The sequence below is a fragment of the Neolamprologus brichardi genome, chromosome 10, assembly GCF_056152115.1.
Source record: "Neolamprologus brichardi isolate AB-2024 chromosome 10, ASM5615211v1, whole genome shotgun sequence".
Taxonomy (NCBI): domain Eukaryota; kingdom Metazoa; phylum Chordata; class Actinopteri; order Cichliformes; family Cichlidae; genus Neolamprologus; species Neolamprologus brichardi.
In genome coordinates, this window is record NC_142113.1 from 21,411,616 (window position 1) to 21,426,918 (window position 15,303).

Genomic DNA, 15,303 nt, shown 5'->3' on the forward strand with positions numbered 1-15,303 from the left:
TTAATGAGCAATGAGCTACGGGGCTAATACTTCTTTGGCCATAAAGTATGTAGAGTCGGAGCAACAGATGGGTTCAAGGTGGGATTGTATCTCGTTTGCGATGGAGATGGACAGACTGACAGATGAGGTCAAGCAGGAGTCTCTGTGTACTATGATGTTCACAGACAACACTGTGATCAGTAGTGGAAGAAAGGTGCAGGTTGCAGAGAACGTGGAGGTCTGCACTGGAGAGAAGAGGAATGCAAATCAGTAAAAACAACACAGAATACGCGTGTGCGAATGTGAGGGAAGCTGGTTGAAATGTGAAGATGCAAAGAGCAGAGGTAGTGAAGATGGATGAGTTTAAATACCTGGGGTCAACCATCCAGTGCACAAGAGAGATGAAGAAGAGAGCACAGGAAGGGTGGACTGACTGGAGTCAAGTATGAGGGATGAAAGGGAAGGTTTACATGAGGGACAGCTCAGGTTGAGCAGTTAGACATGTGAAAGGTCAAATAGAGGAAGTACTGGACAAAGGATGCTGAAGATGGAGCTGCCAGGCAGGAGGAAAAGAGGAAGACCACAAGGGAGGTTCATGGATGAAGTGAAGGAGGACAGGGAGAGAGTCTGGTGTGACAAAAGTGGATGGTGGTAAAGGGTAGGATGCTATCTGTGGTGAACCCTAAAAATAAGCAGCCAAAAGAAGAAAAAGAAGATGAGCACAAGTTACGAAAATAAAAAATAAGAACAAAACAAAACAAAAAGTCCTGAAATATTTCACTGTAATAGTTATATAATGAAAATAGAATATATAGAGAGATGCGACTGTACATGAGTATGCAGCACTCTTGGTTTAGATCACAGCAGACTGACTGCATCCTGCTGCAATCCTATGAGAGACAAACTCATAAACAGCGGTCAAAGTTCTTGGTACAGTATCTTAGGAACCACATTTAGCTGTGATGACACAAACATGCTGACGAGGTGAAATCAATATCAAGCCACTGCATCAAACCAGGTAAAAATATAGTCTTCCATCTGAATCAACTGGTATCTTCAAACTGAACACAAAAGCCATGAAATACACAGACACTGTTTGCATTATAGGTTACGCCCACAAAAAACTCCAAAACCTTTTCCTGTTCAGAAGAGTTCTACATGTTTAGCAACCACAGGATACTAAAGAACAAAAGCAGAGTTATCTCGATCCCCTGAAAATGAGTCACATAACTTTTAAAAAACTATTTTTGACTTTTGGAATATAAACTGTGAACTAAAGTCTCTAGTTTTAAAGTCTAAATGCAAAAAAAGATGTGTCATGACAACAAAAGATCACCATGAAGAATATAATTTATGTTATTTTGAGCATTTAGTCACGTTCTTTCATAAAAACACTTCATGCTGTCTCTGTACACCACAGCATATTGTACGAAGGGTGCTCTCTTTTCCTGTTTTGCTTTTATTCAGATGTTGCAGCAGAGATAGACAGCAAATGCAGGAAAGAACGAGGCGGAGCACAAACTCAGCTGCTAAGGGCATTTAAGCCCATGTGGTACGTGCCCCAACCTATCGTCTTTTTAATCTGAAATCTGTGGTGCATGTGTTGTTTTGTCTGGCTGTGTGACCTTCTGAAAAATGAAATCAAAAATCAGCTGCAGGTGGTTCCTCTGAACCGCCGGATGTGTTGGCGAGCAGCTTGAGCAGCCGGCCACAATTAATTCGAAAAATATACAGTGCTTAAGAAGATCATAAAATATTTAACAGTCCACATTTGCATTAAAAATGTAAGGCTCATCCTCATGAATGCTGCGCACATAATACTGTACTAGTGCGAGTGGATAATATTTTATTTTAAAGCACCGGAAATCTCAAAGGAACATAAATTTGTGTCTCATTTGAAAGCCTTATGAGACTCACCGGGCGAGCAGTCCCCTGCGTCTCGTGTGTGTGACTATTATATATCTGTATATGTACTTTGCCTGGACAGCAGTCTAATTAGCTAAATCAACATATTAAAATTCAAATATCAGAGCATCTAAGTTTGTGTTTCTCTATATGAGAGCACTTTGTTCTGGCCTAGTTTCCCCTCACCCATTTAGGAGATGTCAGTTAAGTCCACAAGCCCTCACTGCTGCTGGGGTGCTCCTGCTGAGCTTAGTACATATAATATTCAAAATACCGAGCACAGTTCAATTATTTAGAAAAAAATGTCTGGGTTAAGGGATGCGTCTCTCGCTCCCTCTCTCAGGGAGCGGCTACAGAGGAAGCATAATAATCAGGCTTTCACCACAAAACAGAAAATATGACTCAATCGTGTCCTGACCTTGAGTTTTCATTATTTACATTATTTCAGGACCTCATTAGGTCATAAGCTCACAAATAAATTTATCAACGTCTGCTTTGTTTACCCTGCCAGTATTTTAAAATTGTGGACACCCACTGAGCCAAAGCAGACAGCGGCTTATGACTCCTAAGCATAAAAACATATGCACACAGACTAACGTGAATATGTGTGGACGTTCATGCTTGAGCACATTTAAAAAAAACATGCACAGATTTGAATTGATTCAGGCATTCAGATGGTCAAACACACACATGCACACATACACACACACACACACTCCGATCTTTGTCTGTGCAGCATATTTACGACAAGGCACTCTCTGTTTGCCTGTCCCAGTGAAACTGGGGCAATGGGATAATCCCTGGTCAGATGTCAGTCATATTTAGGAATGGATGCCAACACACTGTGTGCTGCAGACAGCAAATTGTACTCTTTGAGAGCAGGGATTAGTGAGAGATGATGATAAATACCAGCCTGGATCTGTTACATGTGCACTTGCTGCCTGCAAATGTGTTAATTTCATGTCTTCGTGATTTGGTTTCCTTTATGGTCTGAAGCTGCCAGCATTGGCAGGATTGAGTTTAACTGTCGTTCGCAGCTCTCTGATCACTGAAAGGAGAAATTTAAGAAGCTCCAAGGGTAGCAGCGTCTGCCCATTGAATCAGATTAATGCTTAGAACAGAGTCCTTAATGCAACAGCAGTAGGTCTTATCTAATCAATTAATCAGATAACACCACCACATCAACATCATTTTCTGTTCGATTTATTTTGGCTCATGTAACATTTAATATAACCAAGAATAATATAAAATATTAAATTTAATTGTAATTTTTCATCAAATTGGGAAAGTTGACACTAGCCTCAAACACTTTTTCATGTTATTTAAATCTCTACTCTGGGCTCGGCCTCATTAAAAGTCAGATCAGCAATGGTCTGAGATAATACTCATGACTTTCCACACCCATCCATTGTCCTCTTCTTCCTCTAATTATCCTGTAATTGGGTCTTTATTCATCAGCATACAAGTCTCCTCGCATTATCACTTCACCTGGTAATAAAGCCCAATCAAGGAGAAAGAGGGACAGAGGTGAAGTCATTTCTCTGTTGTTATATAGTGTGAAAGACCCGCAGTGGGGAAGTAAAAAGGAGCAAACAGTAAGCAGACAACAGTCCAAAAAACAGTACTCCAAAATTAGCACAAACAGTGAGAATATATCTTATAGACAGAATAGACCATATATACACAAAGGGGACTGATTAGGGGCAGGCTACAGGAGAGGAACAAGATACAAATGACAGCAATTATCACAGGCAGAGGAGGGAAAAGTACAGTCATTTGTCACTTACAGATACATACAGATGCTTGAGAAACTGCACAGAAGCTGTTTGTGGGTTTGCTGATATTTACTGTTTGAAATGTTGCATTTGAAATGACCTTCCACTTAAAAAATCTATGCTGTCTTTATGCTTATTCCGCTTCAGTAGTGCTACCTAGATACTGACGTGCTGCGACCACAACATCTTGACATCTGCACTTTGAACACCATTGTGCAATATACATAAATTATATGTTTGTGTTTTTTTGGACCTTTTTCATCTCTACATCTTTTAGATGCACCAATGCGATTGCTTTTTACATTATTGTTGCTTTTATTTAAATGGGTTTGATGTCGGGAAGGCACACAGTGATACAAAATGACACCTCCCCTCAAACGTGTTAACTCTAAAGTAACAAACCTGTTTTGAAAATGTATGAAGTAGGGAGTACTGTAGTTACGTGTTGTGTTAAAATGTACGCAGCAAAAGTAGAAAGTTGTAGGGAAAATAAATATTAAAATCAATTAAAGATACCTGAAAATTCTTCTTAATTATAGCAACGATGTATCTATATCGTTTTACTTCCTATCTCACACAGGTGAAGACAATCAGGGCGTGGCACACATTTACACAGGGGGGAACAAACAGGAAGTAAATCTAACTTAACACATAAAAGACAACTAACCTTTGAGGTAAAACAGTCCAGGTGTAGCCTGTCTCTAGCCAAGTGACAGCTGGCCACCTAACAGCACTTATAAACACAGATGATCTTCATCTGGACAAAATTCATCCTCATGTCATGTGTGATAAACTGTTTTTGAACATAGCTGACTTATAATTAATTGTTTTTATAATGTTGGGGCGGGGGTTTTTGTCAATGTTTGTTTTTACAAAGTCAGCCACGCATTACAATATGCTTTTCTCCCATGTGAAAAAAGCATCTTCTACTTGGTTCAAATGCATTTATTCACATAGCCATAAGCTCTCCTACACAAACAGCACAATTTTCCCACTTCATTTGACTTTCGTTGTTGTTTTAGTGATTTAGTGCATTTTTCATTTATCATTTCTTCCACCCTTGAAGATAAATAAATTCAGTGCAAGGAAGAAGCCAGACTGAATTAAAGAAAAAACAACACCACATGGATCAAAAGAGGGCAAAATGAGGGCAGGGTGAGTCATAGAAGACTTTATCTCTGAGAAGGGAGGTAGTTACAGAGTGAAAAGGTGCTCGAGTTTTACTAAAGAAAAAAGGAGAGGCGAAACTTTAAAATTTATCACTGAGGATAGCTGTGGGTGGACTGAAATAGTGCGCATGAATTCGAATACGTTGTTGGGGGTATTCAAGTGTCCTTACACCAGCTACAGTCAGTATTTTTATAATAAAGTATAGTATTAAGTGAATATTTCAAGCCATGCTGCTGGCCTTACTTTCATCAGTTGGATGCATATCAAAAAATAAAAAATAGTTTTCTGTACAGAAAATAACCAAAAACTTTGCCGTGTTTAACCTCTTCTAAGGAGGGAAAAGGCAAAAACTGTAAAAAATAACAAAATGCCAGGTCAAAATACAAATTCACACTTATGTCATTGGATGCAATTTTTAAAAAAGTTGTGAATATTCTTGTTGCCAGTATTTTGGATGATTCATATACTTTAACTGTAACGTGCTGGAGCTGCTGCTTTTTATCTCAAGATCACATATTTATTATTTTGCAAGCCTAACACTTCAACAATTTATCTGATAAAAACAAAGTTTTTCAACTTTTTCACAACTCATGAGATAATTATATACAAGCACGACAAGGTAGTCTTCTGTCTTATGCCACCTGTCTATGCTGTCATGCAATGTGTCTGCAATCCGCAAAGAAAAGAAAAGATACACTTGGTTTTGCTTTTGTTAATATTTCATCCTGTGAATGAGATGAGAAATAAAATCCATCAACCTTGAGGTTCATCATCAAGCCCAAGGACACTTCCACATGTGGACTGGAGGCAACAATGGTAATTGGACTGGTACTTGTGCTTTTCTATTCTATTTGAGCACTCAAAGCACTTTCTTACTACAAGGCTGCCGTGGCTTTACCTCCAGAGTCTCTGCAGGCTGAGAAACTCTAGCTCAACACCATTGTTGCATTAGTGGACAAAAGACAAAAAGGCATTTGCTGAAGATAGTAGGACATCTGCTTTGGTCCCTGTTTTTCTTTGAACACAAGTACAGCATAGTTATACATAATTAAATAAAAAAAACTATGTGCATTTAAAATTATTTTTTAACCTCCTAGGACCTGGCGTCCACATATGTGGACATCACATTTTGGGTTATTTAGACCAAAATACTCAATTTTGCTCTACAAGGGCCTGATATCCACTTACAAGGACATTATACTGCTACTGTTCTATCACAATTTTAAACGAATATCCTCAAATGTGACTCTTTATTTTTCTTAAAAACAAAAATAAGGTAAAAAAAAATCTGGTAATTCTTTGTTTTTACATTCATCGGGTCCCAATCAGCCCAAATATCAAAGAGAAATTAAAAATGCATGCCGTGGAGGGGTTCAGGTCTTAGGAGGTTAAAATAGAATTATTGTGGTTACCAAGAGATTTTTAAATTTACTGTTTCCCAAAAAAGCTGACAAAATACTAAAGCACATTATTATGTTTTGATTAAGATGCCACATTTTAGTTATTTACAATCATTGATGAGCTTAAAAATTAGTTTCAGTATTTTAATGTCATGGTTGGTTAATTTCTCAACGCGTGCCGGCTAAAATGTGGGCAACGTGAATTCAGTTTGTTCAATAAGTTACAATTTCATTTAGTTTCAAACGAGTTTTTGACAGATTTGTGTTTTCTTGTTTTTGTGACAGATGGTCTAATAAACGCGTAAAGCACTGCAAATGGAAGAAAAACATTCTCACTCATAACCTTCCACTTTTTTTGCCCCACCCACTCTAACCTATGCTTCCACATTTCACCTATAATCAGTTTGTAACATGAATATGACCCCCTATGAGCAAGTGCTTGGGTGACAGTGGGAAGGGAAAAACTCCCTTTTAGCTGAAAGAAACCTTCAGCAGAACCAGGCTCAGGAATGGTAGGGTGAGGTTTTAAGCCTAATCTTAAAAGTAGAGATAGTGTCTGTCTCCCAAATCCAAACTGGAAGCTGGTTTCATGGAAGAGGGGCCTGAAAACTGCAAGCTCTACCTCCCATTCTACTTTTAAATACTCTAGGAACAACAAGTAAGCCTGCAGTGTGAGGGTGATATGGTACTACAAGATCATTAAGATTATTTAAGACCTTGTATGTGAGAAGCAGGATTTTGAATTTGATTCTGGATTTAACAGGGAGCCAATACAGGAGAAATATGCTCTCTCTTTCTAGTCCCTGTCTTGCTGCAGCATTTTGGATTAACTAAAGGCTTTTTAGGGAGTTTTTAGGACATCCTGATAATAATGAATTGCAGTAGTCCAGCCTGGAAGTAATAAATGCATGAACTACTTTTATGTAGTAAATACTTTCTGCATCACTCTGAGACAGGATATTTCTAATTTTAGAGATATTGCACAAATGGAAGTAAGCCATCCTACATATTTGTTTAATAAGTGCATGGAAGGACATAACCTGGTCAAAAATGACTCCAAGTTCCTCACAGTGTTACCAAGGTCATCCAGGTCTTTATATTGTTATGAGAGCGCAACATAAATTTTGGGTCCTTTACTGTAGTTAGCGATCAGTGCAGCACATGCCGCGTCCTATGTGAAAGAGCCTTAAGCAGGAGAAAACGGATAAATGAAGTTAAATACTTACCAAAGGGAAGGTCACATATGCACAGAAAATAATTTTTTTTTTACACGACATGCACAGAATTTTAACCAATGGAGCAAATTAGAGGATTTGCTGAGTACTATTATGAATATAATAGAAAATGTACAGTATATTAACAATTGTATAAACAGCTGATATTTCAGTTTTAAGCCATAGTTATCCACTAATAAGGTAACACAGCTCTTGCTACTGACAAACATTCAGAAAAAGATGTTTTCATCAAGTAAGAAAAATGATGGAGGGAGTTAATTAATGCCCAGCAGGCTTTGACGAAATGTGCTCTAACAGAAAATATCAACATCTCAGGCACGCCGGCTATCACCGTGTTCACACCTAGCAAAAGGAAACTATTTATATATTACACAGATCATTCAGAACTTATCTCTTATCTTACTTTTCACCATACTCGACTCATCAAATTATGTGATGAAAAACATTTGCGGCATCTAATTCCTTCTGAAAATAATTCATGTTCATTCATATTCAAAACTGCCGCTCTGAGAACAAACAGCTGAACTGCACTTTGAAATTAGCAGACATTTCTACTACTGTTTTTTTTTTTTTTGAGAGCTTCTTAACATATCAAGTAATTTGTGGCATTTAATCACATCTGCCTTGAGGAGCTGTTCTTTTCTGATCCAATTGCCTCACTTGTTAAGTAAGCCCAAATTATCTAAATTTAGCTGAAAAGGTCTACGTTACGCTGAAAACGTCTGTGTCACTCAACTGGAAAAGCTGTAATTCAGCAGGGTAAATGATTAGTCATTGATAGGATGACTTTTGTAATTAGTTTACATTCATATTTGTGTATACTGTAGTTGCGCGTCATGTATTTTTAGCAGCTTACATTATATGATCTGGAATGGCGCACTGGGATCTGTATGTTGATGCAGCAAGATTTATGACTCAGCCAGCAGGTCTCGCATGATAGGAGGTCATAAGAGATGCATTCTTTGATGTGAGCTGCATGACAGTTCGGTCCATCGAATAAGGACATTTTTCTGACAGCGAAAGCAGCATGCAGTGGATACAGACATGTCCTGATTTACACGCCAAGCACATGCAGGACCTTCTTTGACAGACTGCCTCCATCTCCTGTTAACACACATACACATACACAAAAGAGAAAAAAACCCAACAGAGGGATGAAGTGCTCTCATCAGTCCAATGGTCCTGAGGCTGACGTGACTGACTGTCTGCATGCATCCAAATAAAAACTTAAATTCACTCAGTCCTCTGCTGGAGAGTCTTGGAGGACAGCTGTATGTGACTGTTTTGTGGTGTTGTTGCCCTTTCTTCACATTAATAAGTTCCAATGTGTGCTTATCTTTGCTCTTATTCTGGGAATAAAACAAAAACATAAAAGATAAAATGGTCCTGCATACCAAACAGCGGTCCAGACATGTTTTCTCTCTCTTACCGTAAAAATCCAATGTGACTGGTGCCACACGCCTGGAGTGACTGGTACAGTCAGACTCAGATGCAGAAGTTCACCGTGTTTCTTCCTTCGCAAATACTTTTTATGTTACGTGAAATGTCACAGAAACGAGCACGGACAATCTCGCAGAGGTCAAGACATTTTTAAAAACTAATACTTCCTATCAGTTCTTCTGGCACAAGAGGAAATCTCTTCTCATTCCTCTGAAAATGTCAAGAAACTACAGGATATGCTCGCCCATTTCTCCTGACACACCAGCCAGCAGCTGAGGCCACTCGACAAAGTACATCTTAATTGGTTTCACTTGGCTTCCCTATTAAAATGGCATGAATGCATTGTGAGGTGGTTCCTCACTCAATTCTGTGTGAGTGTCTTAAGAAAATCATTTACGCCGAATTTGCAGCTGCGTCTTCTTAAGGTCAGCATGTGCTATAAACTCGAGTACTCAGGGTACACCCTGAGTCTCTCTCTCTCTCTCTCTCTCTCTCTCTCTCTCTCTCTCTCTCTCTCTCTCTCTCTCTCTCTCTCTCTCTCTCTCTCTCTCACACACACACACACACACACACACTGAGGACTCTGGTGTCTGCCTGACCTCCTGAGGCTGACACAGTCTGCAGACTCTGAATTGGATGGGTGCATCCAAGGAGAAACTGCAGTGCAAACATTCTTGTGCTGACATGAGTGATACTGGAGAAATCACTGTCCTTCCATTCATTTATTTGTATTATTTATTCTGTTGACATTTTCCTTTGCTGGAACAGATTCATTTATTCCACCCAAGCATGTATCAATTGATCAACAATTAACGTTATATTAAGACAAACAATTATACTCACTTGACAGTGTGTCGCAGTTGCTTTGAGCTGTTTAATGCATTAATCCTTTAGACCTTATTATATGGAAATTTTTTTCGCACACGGCACATATAGCGTCTGGTGTTAACAGAAAAATCAATGGAATCCTGGGACACAAAGGATCATCACTAATAATCCTTTTTATTTTCATTTCTAAATAAAAAAGGGATATTATTTGCAAGAGATCATGTGTAAGAATTAATATGGATGTCAAAGGGCTGTTTTTTCCCATGATGCAGATCTTAAAACTGAGATTTGTATCCGTTTTCGTGCTAATATATAAAGTGAATACACTTGATTTCACTCTATCAAAGAGAAGGTGAAGAGAATTTTCTCGCTTTTGTTTTTATGACTGAAGGTGATGAAAAGGAAGCGTTACAAAGCCAGATTAATGACTTACTGATCAAAGTGGCTTTCATTTTACCTGGAGAAATCACCATGGTAACTTATACTAAACACATAACGTGGTCGGCAGTGATATTCAGAGTTTTAAGTCCTGAAGTGCCACGTTTTCACTGTTTCTTGCATTGCAGATTCTCTGCTGGACAAAGAATTGACTAAAACCACTGAATGAAGCACCACATTGTTATAGAAATGTATAAATATTATTGTACTTTAATATGTTGCTAAGTCACGTTCACACTGCTATAAGTGCAGCTACCAGAACACACGACATGAATACCTACGTATTATTTTCACTTTAATCTGATTTGACACTAAAATAATCTCCACATCTCCTTTGTTGTGCTGTGAAAGCAAATGTTTAATGTCTAAATGGTTCCAGTTTAAAGTGTCAGCGCTCTAATGTGCACCCGTCGTCTTAGTAACAACAGCAGCATAGAGAGTGCACTCAATGATTAAATAATGAACTGGAATTAAAACATTTATTTTACCACTTTGTGATAAACCCCAAGATTAAAGATTTTCTGCAGCATTAATCTTTTGTTTTATTTGCAACAGTGTTGCATTTACAATCACCATTTTCTCAACATCATCATCTGATAAAGACTCTGATTGAAGTGGGGGCCACTCATAGGGATCAGTTTGTGTCTGCGTATAGGACTGATGATTTCCCAGGAACTGAGATGCTATTTTTCAGATAAAAAGTACCTCTTGATGTCTACTCAGTAACCTAACCTCTGAAGCACATTAGGTTTGCAGCAACTTAATCAAGCAAGAACTGAACTGCCTTTATAGTACAGAAAACACAGGATTAACCCTGAAGTTACCTGGATAAAATGAATCCTGCTTCGTAGTACAGCCATCTGAGTAACTACTTGATGTTTTTTCTAGTTTTCATAAGACTCTCAGCAGTGAATTTTAAATTGTGCTTGGAAGGATGGAAGATTAGATGGTAAACATTCAGTTTTGTTGTATTATCTGGAGTGTGGAAAATCATGTTGTTTTTGATAAACATAACCTCCATCAAGGACATTGTGTTATTGGTAGTGTTTGCAGGCATGTGTGTCATCATTCCGTGAGTAAACATGAACCCCCCCCCCCCCCCCCAAAAAAGTCCCCTAAAATAAAAAAAAGACCCTATATCATCTTACATTTGATCTCTGACCTGTCCTTCAAGGTCAATAGACTTAGTGAAGGTCAAAGTGATAATAATGCTGTATAGAGCTATTGAAAACTATGTTTTGTACTGCTATTGTTTGTATTGACAACATATATGCATACAGGAAATGAGCTATGAGGGTACTACTTACTTAATTTGGACATCTGACCTCTTCTTCAAAGTCAAATAAGATACAATTTTCACAAAATGTCTTTTATTTTTAAAACTATGCTTGAAATTCCACTTTCTTTGTTTGTCTTGATAAATGATTCTGGTATATGGAAGTTCTTAATATCACATTGTAGTTTGCATCCAAATATCTGGTCATATTTGCCCCTCTGACCTCACTTTTATATTTCACATCTGCCCTTTTTTCCCAAGTTGACTCTAAAATGTGTTTTATCTTTGAATAAAGTATTGTCAAGTGAAAGAGAATGGGTTACCAAGTTAGTTAGAAATGAATTATGTAATAAGTCATGTCTCGCTATTCATAGTCAGTATCATTTATGCTCCTACATAATGTTTGTGTAAGCAAAGCAAACATCTATCTACCCTTATCAGGTTTTTACTGCACTAGAAACTTAGAAAACACTGGAAAAGTAAAAGCTGCCTTGGTTTGTACTCTCGGAGTGCTTCTTGTTGTTGCTTTCTAAAATCTTCATGTGTTTCAAGTTTTACTCTATTTTCTGGAATTTCCATTGATCCATTTACTAGGGTTATAAAATACAGGATCAGGGGTTATACATGGGACAGATCACCAGAGTGTTGCACAGCTAACAGAGACAACCTGCATGTCTTTGGACTGTGGAAGGAACCCAGAGAGAACTTGTGCAGGTACAAGTATCTGAACCCATGACCTTCTTGCTGTTAGACTTGAATGTGTTTTACTCTTTGCTGGTTTTGCACCTGGTCTGTGGGAACGAAAGCTATACATACGGACCGATGTGGCAAAAAAGAGAACTACAAAAGGAAAAAAAAACGTTCTGATCAGTCTCAAGATGTGGTTGGTGACCCCGAAACTGAAATTATTGACATAATAGCTTTTTTCTGTCTGTGTGATGAAGTGAAGATTCCTGTATGGGTTCTTTGCTTTCTTGCACTGAAAAAATCTGTCGGTAGGAAGAGACTAAGACCTCTGAAACACATCTTCACCCCTTATGAAGCAAAAAGAAGAAAAGACAGAACTCACGCACTCATGCACTAAAGTGCCCATAGGCACGAAGTTCAACTTGCACCTTGCTTGGGAAATCCACTGCCACTGATGTCATTGTAGGTACTGTACAGATGTTGTCCTGTTTTATTCCTACTTATCACCATCCAATACAGACTGCTGTTAAGCAACATCACAGAATGCCTTCCAGGAATTTACAGTTAATCACCTCAAAAATGAAGGACACATTGTGGCCCATTTTCAGACAATATGCTAGAGTATGTTTATTATGTCAAATCTATGTATGTGCGCCGAGGAGCAGGGAGCTTTTTCAAATCCCCCTAATCTGTTTACCGCTCATCCTGAGAAAGAAATGTGCTGTAAGAAGAATTCTCCCTCATGTCATCCTTATGTTTAAAGACAGCCACAGGCTCTTTGTAGAAATGGTAATTGCACTGCTGATAAGCCCAATCTTCCTGAAACAACCAAACTCAATGTTGGAGTGAAATATCTGAAAGAATTGTGTTTTGAATTCTGGTGTATGGATAGCAGTGAGAACTGCTTCTATCAAAGTGTTTTTGGGGTTTGATAACAATTTCCTCAGGCTTGTTCTCCATTCTCTCATTCACACATTGACAGAAATGGGGGGGAAAAAAGCAAGACGTCTAATTACCTCAAACTCCAGGTTGATATTAATGCTTGTTTTAGTAGAGGAAATTAATCAACTATGATCTTTAAACTGTTTGACTGCACTAAATTCAAAGTGCAGATATGCAGAACAGCCTATAGGAGATCATGTATTTCCCCATTTCAGTATATTCGCTTTTTATGATGATTTTCTTCCTCTGTAGTTTTTGAGCCTCCCCTGCTTCACGATTCATCTCCACTGTCACCGTCAGCTCTGCATGCCGTGCTCCATACATCAAAACACTTGGAACAATAGTAATAAAAAATGCCTTGTGGATTATCATATGAAAGTAATCTTCTGTATCAAAGAAAGTGTGCTGAAAACCATATGCAGAGACTTTTACAAACATAAGCTGAAAAATACATATACCAGCGCACAGAAAGCGAGTAAATGGAGTCTATTTGGCGAGTGCGATGTACAGGGGAGTTTTGAGTTTGATTAGGAGAAGCACTAGAGGTGCAGGTAATATGAATGTTGGAAGAGCCAGGAGAGAGATAAATGCATTATGGAGAGCCCTTCAGCATCTTCACTAGTCTGCAGCTCTTCTCCGATGTTTGTATAGTGTCTGACTCATCTACAAAAGCACCACAAAACCTCTGTGACTTTCTTGCTTCATATAACTCTGCTCCTCGCTTTCTGCAAGGAGAAAATTGTGTAGTCAGTGGTGTAATACACACAAACTTTGTAATGCAGACACACTTTGATTTTGTCTCATCCTGCGAGTTATAAAATGTATCTTTGTCAAAATCCGCTGTTGCCCTTCAGAAATTTAATTTCAGGTATAATCCAATTTTGCTTTAGAGCAACCTTCAGCTTGATCAAGGTTTTACGGTTTCTGCCGCCTGTATCACAGCTAATGGCAGACGGAGGTTACTCGCTGAACGCCAGGGCTTCGTTTAAATAAATACGCGTCTTCCTGCTGATTTACATCAGCCACAATTGTGCTGCCCTGGCCCATTTTTAACTCTGAAAATCTTCCCAACCAACCCTTCAATAAAATCAGCATGAGATAAAGTATTTCTTTCTTTGAGCTTTTATTGAATCATTTTGATATTTGGGTAACTTGCTTTTTGAGGCTGATTCCCCGTAGCATTATGGCTTGGTGGTTGTTTCTTGTCATTTGTAGTAGTGAGTTTAGGATTAAAAACATTTAAATGTTTAAACACTGTTATTCTAAATTTTAAAAAAAATTGAATAACAGTGTTTAAACACAATTTAAACCCAGTTTCTTTTAAAAATGTCAGTATTTAATGGAAACTGCTGTTTTTTTAAGCACCCCCCCTTGCAGTACCCTCAAAGCCCACAAGTGGGCAGCAGTCCACACTTTGGGAATCCACATACACTCACCATCCATATTACATACACCATGCTAACACTGGGTTGGACCCCTTTTGCCTTCAGAACTGCTCTTAATCTTCATAGCACCTGTGCCATGAAGGTGCTGGAAACATTCCTTAGAGATCTTGGTTGATACTGTTCCTAATGAAGTGGCTGCTGACTTAAAGAGAATATTGCATGGTAGTCCACTCCACACAACAACCACAAAACTCAGATTTCACTTGGAAATTTTTAATTTAAAATGAAAACCAACCCAACTCCTGTATTTACCCTGCTGTGTCAAGGATATTTGTGTATTTATAGTTATTATTTGAAATGAACAGAAATTATTAGTTTCAATTTTAGCGTGCACACTGAGTTTTGTTTTTTTTGCATGGGATCCTCTGCCCTGGTACTTCAAGTTTCTATACTTGTCAGGTTAACCTCAGTGTTCTAGGTGCAGAAGTATAATGAGGGCTTAGTCTTTTAAGGCCCATGCCAACCAAATGACCCTCCTGCCAGTCAGCATGAGCACAGAGGGTGGAAACATATTTATACTGAACGTAGTCTTATTAGGCAAATGTTAGCTTGGGCAAACTGGGGACCAACAGAGATATAAAGAGACAACCCAGCTGAGAGGCTCTTGATATATTTGACATGCAGTAATTTAAATTCTTTGTGTGTTACAAGCAGTGAATGCAGAGGCAGTTAGCTGATTAAAAAACGAAATAAAATCTGTCACATAAAACCTGCCCATCTCTTCCTATTAAAGCCCAGTCCCACGGAGACCACTGGAGTCTGCTTTCATGCCTGTAATACAGT